We start from the raw sequence: 14,089 nt of genomic DNA, 5'->3' as shown, positions 1-14,089 counted from the left end.
TTTTACCTTAATAAAGTGTCAGTAGTTGAATTATATAAGTATCATACTTAATGGATGACATATTAGAAGCAGTATACAAGTAAGGAATAATAAAAGATACTGATATTATCATTATCTATTCAATTCTTACTCTCTATCCTTGTCTATCCAAGAAAAAAGAGATCTAAGGATCAAAAAGGAAAAGATAAAATTAACATTATTTAAATATGATATTACCATCTACCAAAAAAATCTGAGAAAATCACCTCATAAATTATTACAGTTCATTAGAAAGTTTATCAAGGTGGTCAAATAGAAACTGCAGAATAATATATACATTAAAATATAATTTATATTTTAAAACACACATTTTTTTAAAGTGCTGCAGATAGCCTAGGGCCATAAATATATCTCACATAAGTCAAAGTAAAATGGTCTGGAAAGATACACATCAAATTATATGTTGTTGGCACTTCTCAAAAAAGAATCAGGATTGATGGTGATGATCAAAGGAGAGTGTAGCTTTATCTATAATACAGTTATTCCTCAGATATATTGCAAGTTCAGTTCCAGACCCCTGAAGTAAAGCAGATATTACAATAAAGTGAGTCAAATGAATTTTTTGATTTCCTAGTACATATAAAAGTTATGTTTACACTATACTGTAGTCTATTAGGTGTGCAACAGCATTATGTCTAAAAAAAAACAATGTACATACCTTAATTTAAAAATACTTTATTGCTAAAAAATGTTAACCATCATCTGAGCTTTCAGTGAGTTGTAATCATTGACCACAGATCACCATAATAAATCATAACAATAATGAACAAGTTTGAATATAGTGAGAATTACCAAAACATGACATGGAGACACAAAGTGAGCAAACGCTGTCAGAAAAATGGCACCAACAGACTTGCTCACTGCAGACTTGCCACAAACCTTCAATCTATAAAAAACTCAGTCACTGCAAAGCACAATAAAGCAAAGTGCAATAAGATGAGGTATGCCTGTATTGTTTTATGGCCTAAATATATTTATAAGTTACACTATTAAATATTAATAAAGGAAATTGAAAATATAAGAAAGAGCTTTAACTATTTCTACATTTCATACTATCCATACTATTTCTTGAAGTTTGCATTATTAGTTAACTCGAGGATAGCATCAGGAAAATAAAAGACACATCATATATAAGCTCATAAAAGCAAACTTTGTTGCTAAGTATGCTTTACTGTTGAGTTAATGTCTGTGAGAACTGGTTTACTGACATTTTAAAATTTTGATAAATACAATTTACAAATATTAAGGCCAAGGACTGAAAGGTTTGTATATGTATTCATACACATGTCTAAATATGTGATTTTCCCATAACTTTACTAGTGTTAAAATATAAAAATAATAAACTGACCATAAATTCAGGTCAATGAAATAGGTTTATTGCGAAAAAACATTGAAAGTTATTATTCAAGATTATGACAATTCAATTTTTTAATACTATTTTTCAGAAGAGACCACTATATCATTGAATTTCTCCTTCTCTCTCATAGATATTAAACATCTGTTAACCAGGTTCCTTTATGTACTTGTGAGAGGCTTAAAAAGTTCAGAATGATGGATATCTGTTCCCAAATAAAAAAAAAAAGTACACTTTTCAAGAATTCCATGTAGATGGACAACTCACTTCTTTATAGACAGTACACCTAATTGTCAAGGGAAGTCTTGGTGTGAGCTTCAGATGATAAATATACTCTGGATGCAATGTTGAGAGAAAAGAACACACATTCATTCTAAAAGGAAAGATATAAAAAGTACACAAAACTGCCCTATCAAACTCATTTTACCCATTAATATTGTACAACAAATTTGATTGCCTACAGTAAAAACTAGTCTTTGAAGAAATATAATTTACTCTCAGCTGTTCAGACTGTTAAGATCTTGAAGATTTTTATTTATATCAACTGATATTCACCTAACCATAACATACATTTTTGTATTTTACTGTCAGTATAAAAAGCATGCTCACTTTTACTCACATTTTCTCTAATTGAAAAAGATTTTGGGGCACCTGGGTGGCTCAGTCAGTTGAGCATCCAACTCTTGATTTCAGGGTCATGATCTCAGGGTCATGAGATTAAGCCCAGCGTCAGGCTCTGCTCTCAGTTGGGGAGTCTGCCTGAGACTCTCTCTTTCTCCCTCTGGCCCCTCCCCGCTCTCTCTCTCAAATAAATAAATAAATAAATAAATCTTTTAAAAAAATGAAAAAGATTTTTACTCTTCGTCTACTCACACATGAGAACAGTGTCAACAATTCAACGTACTCTAGAAATCTTGCTCAAGCAATTCTGAGGCATGTGGATGAAACTTAGTTGTAGAACATTTTTGTTGTTGTTGCTAATTTCTTAATGAAGGGGTCATTCTTTTTCATTGGATATTGAGGCTCAATGGGAAAAATTTGTTTCAGAGGTGCTCAACTCTGAGATTATAACTTTAGGCCATTATTGAATTGAAAAGCTTTTCACCCTCACAACTTTTTACAGACACTGTCTATGTGTATTCTATGTGAAACATGTACTGATTTTCTGGAATTCTCTCTGGGAATGTCTTGAGAACCTGAACCTCTGGGGAAATACTAGACAGATGGGCAATCCTACTATATGCTTCATAAGTGCTCCAGAGTCATCCCTCTACCCAGCAGGACAAATCTGAGGATCCTGGAGGTGCAGAGGACATAACGTGGTGAGACCCCGTGCAGCAGCAGCTCCTTATGTCCCTGCAATGCAGCAGAAAGAACTTTGAAGGAAAAGAGCAGGCAGAACTCTGTGGAAATGCTGGTAGGAACAGCAAAGGAAGGCACCCTGAAGGTCTAAGTTTACAGCTCTGCATCAACCTCTAAAGGAGTTTAGAGCTCACTCTTTCATGTATTCTTCTTATTTTTGAACTTGCTTTTATCCTTTACATTAAAGAACACATTCTGGGCAATAAGCATTCAGTTATTTAACTGTGAAGGAAAGATTTAATAGATGATCAAGTTTAGCATCCTGGCTAAAGTATATTGGTACTTAGAAGAAATAACTAAAAAACTACAGGAGGATAACATAGTTTTCTAAGTGAAGTTTGGTGGCTCTCAAAAATCTTGTACATTCTCAATTTTCATCCGAACTTAATTATTTTGTGGGTTCAATTTCTGTTTCCAGCAAAACACAACTTCCTAGTACTGCGGAAGAAAAGACTTATAAAATGGGCTTCGTGGAGCTCAAATAGCTCTTAAAAACAATATCTTGATGAGTTAAGTGTAAATGAGCCAAAACATATGGATTAAATGTCCCTTTAAATACACATGGCTTTAAAAATTAAGGGAAAAAAGGTTTTGGCAAAATGTGTTTCAGATTTGGTTGAAAGAAAACATTTGAAAGGAATAGTTTGAGGGACTGAACTAACCCAAAACATACCTGAGTTCTTCCAACTTCATATACTACAACCAATTCTAAAACATATGGATTTTATACTATAATTCCCCTACCACACCCACCCTGAGTTCTGAGTTCTTAGTTTTTCTTCCTATGTTGGAAGTCATTAAAAACAGTCATGATGTCAGTACTGTGTTGAAGAGACCATAACCTACTACTGTGATCAGTTTAAGTCAAATAGAATGAATGGCTTATTGGTCATCACGCCACAAAAATAAAAATAGTTTTTGTTTCAAACTCATATATTTCTCACTAGCAACCCCCATCAGACAGCAAGACTACCTCACAGATACACATTGAGATAGATATAAGACCTGGCTAGAATATGAAATGACCCGATACCCATGTCGTGACTCCCTACTTAACCAAAGTCAAGTAACAGACAAAAGGTCAACAGGAGAACACCAAAGCACTACCTGAACAATGTCAGATAATTTTGACCTGCTTGGAATAGTTCAAAATGTACTTATTCAATGCAGATGACTAGGAGCAAAAGCACATGGCCAATCCACCAACTGCAATGTCCTAAGACCTATACCACCTGTGCCATATGTTTGTCTTCAAAGTTACCATCCCCCCCAACATACGCACACAGATGGCAATGTTATCATTAAACTCTACAAGCAATGAGATGTACTTGTAACTTGTGATCAGGGATAAAATTAATCCAAATTTTATGTATGAAATAGATAAATCATTAGCTTTATGAATTTGTGAAATTATCTGTATTGCTATCCCGTTTTTTCCACATGAACCCAGGGAATCTCACCATCTCTAGTGAAGCAGCTAGAATGGTTATTTACTGCCACTCTCTCCCAGATTACATTTGAAAAACAAGCAGTAATATGAATAAATGACGCTAGTCATGATGCCGCTAAATTGCCCTAATGAGCTGCCTCTCATCTAAGCAATCTAGTTATTATGCCACTAAGGTATATTGTATTACTTCAAAGACTGGGGGGGGGGGGTTTCTGTTTCCTTCCCCCAGTTTTATTAAGATATATAAAAGACATATAGCACTGCATAAGTTTAAGGTGTATAGCATAATGATTTTGACTTATATATACTGTGAAATGATGATCACAATAAGTTTAGTTAACATCCATCATCTCATTGAGATGCAAAAAATGAAAAAGAAAAAAAAAGTCTTTTCTTTGTGATAAGAACTGTTAGGATTTACTCTCTTAACAACTGTCACGTATCTCATACAGCGGTGTTAACCACCACAGTCATCACACTGTACATCAGATTCCTACTACTTAGTCATCTTAAGTGGAAGTTTGTACCTTTTGACCACCTTCCTTCATTTCCCTCACCCCTCACCTGTGATAACCACAAATCTGATTTCTCTTTGTATGATTTTGGTTTCTTGCTTTGTTATTTTTGGATTCCACATATAAGTGAGATCACACAGTATATGTCTTTCTCTGACTTATTTCATTTAGTATAATGTTCTCAAGGTCCATCCATGTTGTCACAAATGGCAGCACTTTTTATAGTTCCATTTTATAGCTAAATAATATTCCATTATATGGATATAAGCATAGATGTTTTTCATTCATCTATCAATGGACCTTATGTTGTTTTCATGTCATGGCTTTTGTCAATAATGCTCCTATAAATGGGGTGCAGGTATCTCTTCAACATAGCATTTTCATTGCCTTTAGACATAATCCCAGAGGCGGAACTACTGCTGGATAAAATGGTGCTTCCAGCAACTTTCTGAGAAACTACCATACAGTTTTCCATAGTAGCTGTACCAGTTTTTATTCCGACCAACACGCACTAGGGTTCTGTTTCTTCTACATCCTCACCAGCACTTGTTGTTACTTGTCAAAGATGAGCTTTTATCTTATACTCACCAGATCAAATCTACCTTCCTAAGACCATTACTGAGGACATTTTTTTTTTAAAAAAAAGAGAAATGATGAATCAGTGTTTAAAAACCGGCCATAAGAAGAGTTGTGAAATGAATCAATTTGCTAGAGAAACAATGTCTAAAGAAACAATCCAGATTGCTATACTACCAAAGGCCTAAAAGAAAAATCAAGAGCCTCACACCGATGTGGTAGTGGGGTGGGTGGGAGGGGAGGTGAACGTGCTCTCAGCGAAATGGAAATCCTCTCTAACATGTGACTGAAATGGACTGACAGGGCAATTGAAGAGATAAACGGTGGATAAAGGTCAATCTGGCCTCATTCCCGCGCTCTAATTTCCTTCTAAAGGCGTGGTGTAACTGCAGCTTTATGTGTTGAGTTGAGGATTTACTTGAAATATACTTAGACATACTGCTTCTACACAAGGGAATTGATGCAAGTTCTTAAAATTCCTGCAGTTCTCTCCTTGGGGAGCAAACACTCTATAGCTAAATCCCATAATGCACCACCTTGCCAATACTGCTAAGCCCCAGATCAGTTATCTCCTCTGTGGACTGGGGTCCATGGGGGTGGAAGTTTAAAACCTAAGAGTTATCCAGACTGTAACAAGGTCAAAATTTGCTGTAACAGCAATTCTCTTGTCCCGGATAAAATAATTCCCTTATATTTTATGCCTGTCTGTTGTCTTCAGTCAAGGAAGCTATTATTATCCTTTCTGTGGTAGATTTTTTAAAAATATATTCTGCTTTGTCTGTCCACAGACTTGAACTACTTTTCAAAAATGTCTTTGTCCACGTCTGCCAAAGGAAGTAAATATAAATATCTATAAAGATCAATGTACAGACTTTGCCTCAAGTTACAACACTTCCCACTGCATGCTAAGTAACTACAGCAATTCTCCTGAAGGCTAATAGATAATGACCGAAAGGGTTCAGATGATGCCTCTCAAATGTTTTCATACAGAATACTCTGATGGTGGCTTCCTCTTGTGGAGGAACAAAGGTTCACATTTACCTCAGATTTGAGCATTCGTTCAGAGAGTCATTTGTCACTGCTAATGTTTTCCCATGGAGTTGGACTACATGTGGGGAGAAAAATCTCTCTACTCTCCTAGAGGAAATCTTGAGAGTTGGCTGCTGTGTGGTTAGCAGGGAGGTTGTGGTAAATGTTGAGAACCACCATCTCATAATCATATGCTTGAAGTTTTAAATCATGACTCTGTCAAAAATTCAAAGCTGGAAAATTGTGTACCACTTTGGACAATCAGAGATTTTACTACAGCCTAACGATAATAAAACAAACAAAATGTACAAGGAGCCTCTGCATTTTACCCGAGATTAATTTGGCAGAAACAGCATCACATTCTCCTCTTTGAACACCCTGGAACACACACCCTAGGGTCAGAAGACACAAGTCCACATTCTGGCTTGGCTACCTGCTGGCATGTTATTTAACCTCTCTGAAATTCAGTTGACCCTTAGATTTAAAAAATCAAATAATAGTGATAAGGATTAAAGGGTATTACATATACAAAAGGATTTTGTATGCAATGAGTTTCTTTATGTCAGCAACATCTTCTAAGGCATACTGCGCTCAGAACACCTAGAACACCACTTTAAATAACAGCACAAACTCCTTAACACTCAAGACCCCACTGTTGTTTCCTTCATATTTTTCTGTCTCATACCTTCATGGGATATATTTCCTCACATCCACAAAATTGGAAGAGAACTTATCGTACATCAAAATGCTAAATAGATATGATTAAACTTCTAATATATTGACCTGAAATGATTGACCTTCCAGTCATGTCAATGTAACATCATGCCCAGGCCAAAATAAAAGTTCTAGAAGGACAGGGGCATTCTGATGCTGAGCTTTCCATTAGAATATTAGACTCAGATATCCCATGACATCGTCTCTGTGTACCAGTTGTCTCCACATACTACTGACGAGTTCTATGAACATGGAAATGGCAAGGTCAAAGTCTCTCCATAGTCTCAGGACAGGGGACAATGAAACAGAAGCCAAAGATCAGTCGTGTAAAAACAAACACACTGAGCATTACAGAATATGAGTTAAAGATAGCAAACTGGGGACCAGAGTAAGTGAGTGATCAAGATATTCTGAATACAACTTTATATAATGCTACTTGAAAGAGGAATAGAAAACAGCTTTAAAACCAGTATTGGGTATGCTCCCTATGCCAGGCACCATGTCAGGAATTAGTTTGTAATTTTAACAACAGGGGATGGATGGACTGACTGACGTATTTTCAGCAAAGTAGCAAAATAAAAGAGCTAACATTAAGTTGGTGCTGCTTTTGCATCAGACACTGCTTAAACACTTCACATGCATCAACTCATTTGATCCTGATCACAGCACTAAGAAATAGGTATCCCCCACTTTGTAAGTTAGGAAGCGGAGCCACTCAGAGGCTAAATAACTTGTCTGAAGTTGCACACATTATAAAGAGTAGAGGGAAAGGGCACAATGTCAGAAATAGGGGGAATCTCAGTTTACTGTCAAGGAATTTTAGAGCTGGTAGAAGCTAAATATCCAGTGAATTTCACTTCCTTTGTTTTAAAGATGAAGAAGTGGAGACCAGAAAGACTCCGTGCTTAGCCCAACACCACATTGCTAGTTGGTGGTAGATCTGGGATGAGATCCAAGTGTCCTCTGCTCTTTTACAACTCTAAGCAGTGGGAAACAGTGGCTCCAGACCATAGGAAAAGGCCATTCCCACTTAAAAACCATGTTTAAAAAAAACCTGTCAAATGCATTTTCTTTTCTGCCATGTTCCTATACACTCAGAGCCACCAGGTCTGTTGTCTTCTCACATAATGGTAGTGACCTATAACTTCCAAGACAAGTTCATCACAATCTCACAGGGGATATTTAATGAGTGCTAGCATATTAACTACTAGACCAAACGTGTGGTAAATAAACAGAGTGAGCTTCTGATAGAAATCAATTGAAACCACAAAGATTTATTGAGAATCACTTTATGCAGGGGAGGGCAATAGGTGTTGTGGGGATTACAAAAATGTACAAGACAAGATTCCTTTTTGCCATCGGTAGGGAGAAACAAACATGTTCACAAATGACCAATCTCTAGTCAAAACACAGGAAATGGTCCAGGGACACAGAAATAAATGGAAAGAGCTCAGACTGAGAAGACTAAGTAAGGCTATGGGAAAGAAATTAATAAAGCTGAGATTTAGCCCATATGAAAAAAATGAGACTGAATTATTCAATAATAGGTCCTCCTAACTGGAGTTTCCAGATTTACCATATTATTTAACTGTCAGTGATAATATGTATATCATCTCTCTACTAATTTGGAAGGAGCAAAAGAAAAAGGAAAAAAGAGAAATGTTTTTAACCCAAAAATTGGGGCTGAAGCTGACATTTGTGAAGTTCTTATCCTAATTGAGCCCAAGTGATTAATCTGTGGAAAAAGCAGCGAAATTTATTTCGACAATATTCTATAGCACTTGCTGACCAAAAAGGAGGTCTAATTTGCTATATGAGTAAACAGAACATATCCATGTATTAATATTTCATTGCCATTATAATAGAAATAAATTGATTCCTAGATTATCTAAAAACACGCACTGTATCGTGATTTTAGTTTTTAAAAATGTGCTGGAATCTCCTGTCATGACAATTTCAAATACTCCAGAATCTCAGGATAAAAGGAAACCTTAAAGATCATCTGGTCAGATCATCCCATCCATGAGTCAATCCCTTCTACAACATCCCCACCAAGTGGTCATCCACTTTATGCTTGGTTGCCTAGAGGTCCAGAATATTCTCCCTGAGCAGCACACTTCAGCTCTGAACTATTCTTCTTTTTTAAAAAAAGAGCCCATCATGTCTTTCTGGGACCCATTAAATCAACTTCAATCCCTTGGAGTCATCTGTTCTTTCTTTCACATGACAATTTGGTGATTCTGATGATAACTACATTCCTTGTCCTCTTCTCAACCATCCTCAAGACTTCTCTTCCCCAAACTTACTCTTTCCAGACTTCTCAACCTCTCTTTACATAATATAGCTTTGCATTCCTACAACCCACCCTGAATGTTCTCCTCTAGACAGCCTCTAGCTTATCTACATCTCCTTCATTTGGTGGGTGCACAAGTTGAAACACAATGTTCAGAAGTGGACTGAAGGCTGCAAGGAAGAACGAGACCAACTGTCAACCTCCTTCTTCTCCTACTACAATGTCCAAGAATCATATTTGCTCTCATTAACCTTATGTCCCTTGAAGGAATCAGGCAATATAAGGGTACCATCCAGTATCTAAAAATCAAAATGTGTTGTTTTTTCTCTTAAGGAAAATCAGTCCTCATTCATGGGATTCCACAGGTGGAAGCCAATTGTAAAGTTCATTTCAAGTGTTCAAAGCAATCCTAATATCTTATGAGTGTTCTGCTCAATATGATAACTATCACTGGACCCTATGGTTACAGGATGTCTGAACCCCCTTTTTTGATCTTGGGAGGGGTGGGATTCAGCAGGGCTGGACCAGCCTAAGGTCTGGAGAGATGCAGGGCAGGATAAACAGGTTCTGTTGAACCACCAAAATTAACGGGAGGCACTAGGACTAGAAGAATAAGCCAGGCTGGGGTCTTTACAGATGCTCAGAGCCCAAATACCGTTGAAAGCAAATAGGAAGACTGGTTTTAAAGGGAGAGCACAAGGTTGGATAAATGGAAGTCATGAATTCAGAACTCTGTGGAGACTAAATGAAAATGAAAACATGTCAGAAACAATTTGGAGAAGGCTGAAGACCAGGGTAATTGGGTATAAGGATATGGCAAAAAGAGCTGGAAATCAGAAAGATGAAGGATTCCACAGAATTAAATACCTAAGAAGTCCAAAAATCTATTCAGAATCTGCAACCCAGTCATTAACAAATACTGGTGAAACAATTAAATATTGAAACACATTTAAAAATCGGAAATACATTAAAATATACACACAAATAAATACATTCATATTTAGGGATATCTCATTAATAATAGAAAAGGAACATTATCTCAGGAAAGAATTAGAATGTCTCATATCTTTGAAAGTTACAGACTTACTAAATATTCCTTAAGAACATTTTAAAAATAGGACTCCAATTTCCTAATTTCTAGAGCAGGTGAAAAATTCAAATGCACATGAGGCCAGACAAATAATGCAAATGTGTAAAACAGCCAGCTCTACTACAATGGGAAGTGGGGGGAACTCGGCAAATGGGACAGATCACGCTCCATCTAAAGACGTCAGCTCCTACTGCTTGGAGAAACTGGCAAGGAGAAGCTCTGGCAATACTACAGAAACATTGGTCTGAGCCCCAGGATGTCATTGAGGGCACCTATTTTGATAAGAAATTCTCCTTCTCTGCTAATGTCTCCATCCGAGGGTGGATTCTGTCTGGCGTGATGACCAAACTGAAAATGCAGAGGACCACCGTCGTCTACCAAGACTACCTCTACTACAACCAAAATTACAACTGCTTCAAGAAATGCCACAAGAGCATGTCAGTGTACCTGTCCCCCTGCTTCAGGGATGGCAAGATTGAGGATGTTGTCACAGTGGGTGTCAGCCCTTGACTGAGACTGTGCACTTCAGTGTGTTCAAGGTCACCAAGGCCGCCGACACCAGAAAGCAATTTCAGAATTTCTCAGACTAGACAACTGCCCACACCTCCAAACAAAAAAAGTTATTTTCCCAGTCAAAAAAACAAAAACAAAAACAAAAAAAAAAAAAAAAACGAAAAAGAAGTTAGCCCTTATTGAATTCTGCTTAATGTTGCCACGCAGGAAAGTGGCCCAATGTTGTAGTGTCTTTGGATTTTTCAAAAGAAATCAGAATGTGTGGACATGTGCGTGCATGTATGCTTATGCTGGTGTAATATGCATTAGAGAGAAAGAAGAGAGTGATCTTGATTTTTAAATGTTGACAAGATTTTTTTTTTAAGTACTTCACACTACACTGAAGATCCCAAGACTTAACAGAGGTTAAATTACTGCCCAATATTTAAACTGACAACCATGTGACTCCACTCTTAAACTGGATCACCACATGAAAAATGCCAATGGACAATGGAGGTAGCTTGATAATATTTGCAAGGACAACGCAGAAAAAAGTGCTTAGGGAAGCCTGTTGATAGATTTCCATATTGCAGCTTCCTTGAGTAGGGTTTCACTCCCCATTGTTTCACCAGTACCAGCACAATACTTGGTCCATAGTCGACCCTTAATAAAAAGCCACTGAATGAACTAATATATGAGTCAACACAGGAGAGAGAAAGCATGGGTAGAGGGGTCAATTTTCATTATATTAAGTTATTCAGAGATATTTATAATCATGTCATCTAAAACCATGAAGTAAATCACACCTATCAAACATTCACACACACACACACACACACACACACACACACACACACACACAGACCTAGAACTTAGTATCAGGGAGAAAAAAATAAATAACTGGAGGTATTTCTGGCTAACCATGGAATATTGAAACATATATTTATCCCTACTTCCTCCTAACATCCCTGTATATGAGAGAGAAAGAATTAAAGGGGCCCAAGCCCCCAAGGACAAGGTGAATCAAGTAGGATATGATGGTACAGAGAAGTGAGCAACAAAACCTCAGACACTGGGAAGTGGATGGACAGATGATGTAGCCAATAGGAAAAGGCCCAAACCCGGTGCCTACAGAGGGAGATTAAAAAGGAAACAACTCCAATAATGACACGGTGCCCTGGAAAAGCTCTGAATGTGGGGCCAGGGTGTGACTCAAAAGAGGATTGGTTGAAGATTAGTATAAAGTTTGGTTAGTCAACCCAATCACTCTCCTACCCCATATAACTTGGTGACTTCTCCCCAATCTGGGCAAAAGACAGGAGGTTAATTTCTGAAGAGGCTTGCAGCCCTGAGGAGGAGGGGGAAACCCCATAGTATTAGTCATTTGTTATGGCAATAATGCTTTGAAACAAACAACCATAAAACCACAATGGTGTTCAATAATAACAATGTATTGCTTATGAATAAGGAGTTAGCTGGAGTCGCTTGTGTGTTGGGAGAATGGTTGGCTGATTCAGGCTCACTTTGGCTAGGGTGACTAGGGGACTCCATTCTGATCCATAAGCCTCTCACTTCCAGCAGGAGAGTTCAAAATGTTCTCATGCCGCTGACAGGAATGAGAGAACAGGCCAAAATGCAGAAGGCTTTTGAAGTCCAAGGCTTGGAATTGACACACTGTCAATTCTGCCATATCCTATTGCCCAAAGTAAGGAACAAAGCAGCCAGATTTAACTCTAGGAGAACAAGACTCTACTCTGTAGTGAGAGGAACTGCAGAGTTCTACAGAAAAGGGCATACGGGGAGATGTGAGGAACTGGCCCTGTTATTGCAATCTATCACACTTGGCCTAAAAAAGAGGGTGATTCAATGAAAGTCTGCAGACTGAGCAGTGAGACTCCCACATTCTATGCCCACATATGGCCCTGAGAATACTGGCGTCTGACCTTATACCTCCCGCATGGTCTAAAATCCTCCCCAGAGAAATTGATGGACCCAAGAGAGAAATAAGATTCAGATATTTGGGGGACACCATCGCATGAAAAATCTGACTTACCCCCTTGTTAATCTTCTGTGAAGCACAACCCCAATACTTTTTTCAAGCCTCACTTATAATTATGAAGAAACAACCTAGGTTTGCTGGACGTTTGAGAAAATCTAACAAAAAAGGCAGAAATAAACAAATAAAAGCCGAGAAAGAAGAGACAGTTAAGGGGCAGAGGAAAACTTAAAAACCTATTAAATCATCTGTCAAATTATAAACTATTACAGCTGAAATAGATATTCAATCAAAGGATTAGAAGGTTAAGTTTAATAAAAAAAAACTTGAAGGAAGGACAAAAGAGATGGAACATAAGGAAAGAAAGAAGAAAAGAATCAAATAGATCACAGAACGAGAATAAATTATGAATTTCATTTATTTCTTAATATCAGATCATCTAATCATTAGATTATCCACTCAGGCACACCATTTCATTTCTACTGCATTAAACACCTGTGTTGTGAACAGAGGTAGAAATTACATCAGAAAACAAACACATTCCATGATCAGGAAGTTCCTGTGTTTATTTATATGGTCAGTAGCATCTGAAAAGAAAAATCAGTGGTGTCAAAGTTGAAAGACAAGAATTCTTAGGCAGACCCATCGCTTCCCTTGTCTATTTGCTGGGAGTGTTCAAGTCAGTCACTACTCACAGGACGCTCCTTATCTCATTAGGCGTCTGACAACTTTTTTCAGCACACTGTGTTCCTTGACTAGTGCTGTTAACAAATCCAAACCACTGTGAGGCACAAGTCTCCAAAGCATTTGCTCCCTTCTTCCCCACAAAGATGGCACCAGGACTACAGTAAGAGTTTCACTTCGCTATTGGAATACGTGGCTCAACATAGTCCTTGAAGAGCTCCACCTTTTAAAACAATTTACTAGGAGCTGCTAGCTTTGTTCGACTGCTTACTATGTTCCAGGCACTGTTCTAAGTGCTTGGAAGACATAAGCTTATTTTCACAAGCTGCTAAAAGCTGCTCTACGTGGCAGATATTACTATTATTGTTATTATTAGTATCATTATCATTATCATCATTCCAAGTTTAGATAAGAACCTCTCTTAGAGACAGAGATTAAGTATAGCAGAGGATTTTTAACCCAAGCAGTGTAGCTCTGGAGCCCACTAAACTCTCC

General features: G+C 37.5%; 1 protein-coding gene and 1 pseudogene across 2 annotated transcripts in view; one reads left to right on the top strand and one right to left on the bottom strand.

The window, feature by feature from the left end:
• TRMT11 (tRNA methyltransferase 11) overlaps positions 1 to 14,089 on the bottom strand; it is a 292,966-nt gene that overhangs the window by 147,886 nt on the left and 130,991 nt on the right. The window lies entirely within an intron of this gene.
• Positions 1,588 to 11,012, top strand: LOC123797641 (small ribosomal subunit protein uS17 pseudogene; annotated as a pseudogene).

The sequence above is a fragment of the Ursus americanus genome, chromosome 11 (genome assembly GCF_024610735.1).
Source record: "Ursus americanus isolate L20-20 chromosome 11, mUrsAme1.1.p, whole genome shotgun sequence".
NCBI classification, from domain to species: Eukaryota; Metazoa; Chordata; class Mammalia; order Carnivora; family Ursidae; genus Ursus; species Ursus americanus.
The sequence above is the reverse complement of the archived record's forward strand: the minus strand, read 5'-3'. Positions and strand labels throughout refer to the sequence as shown.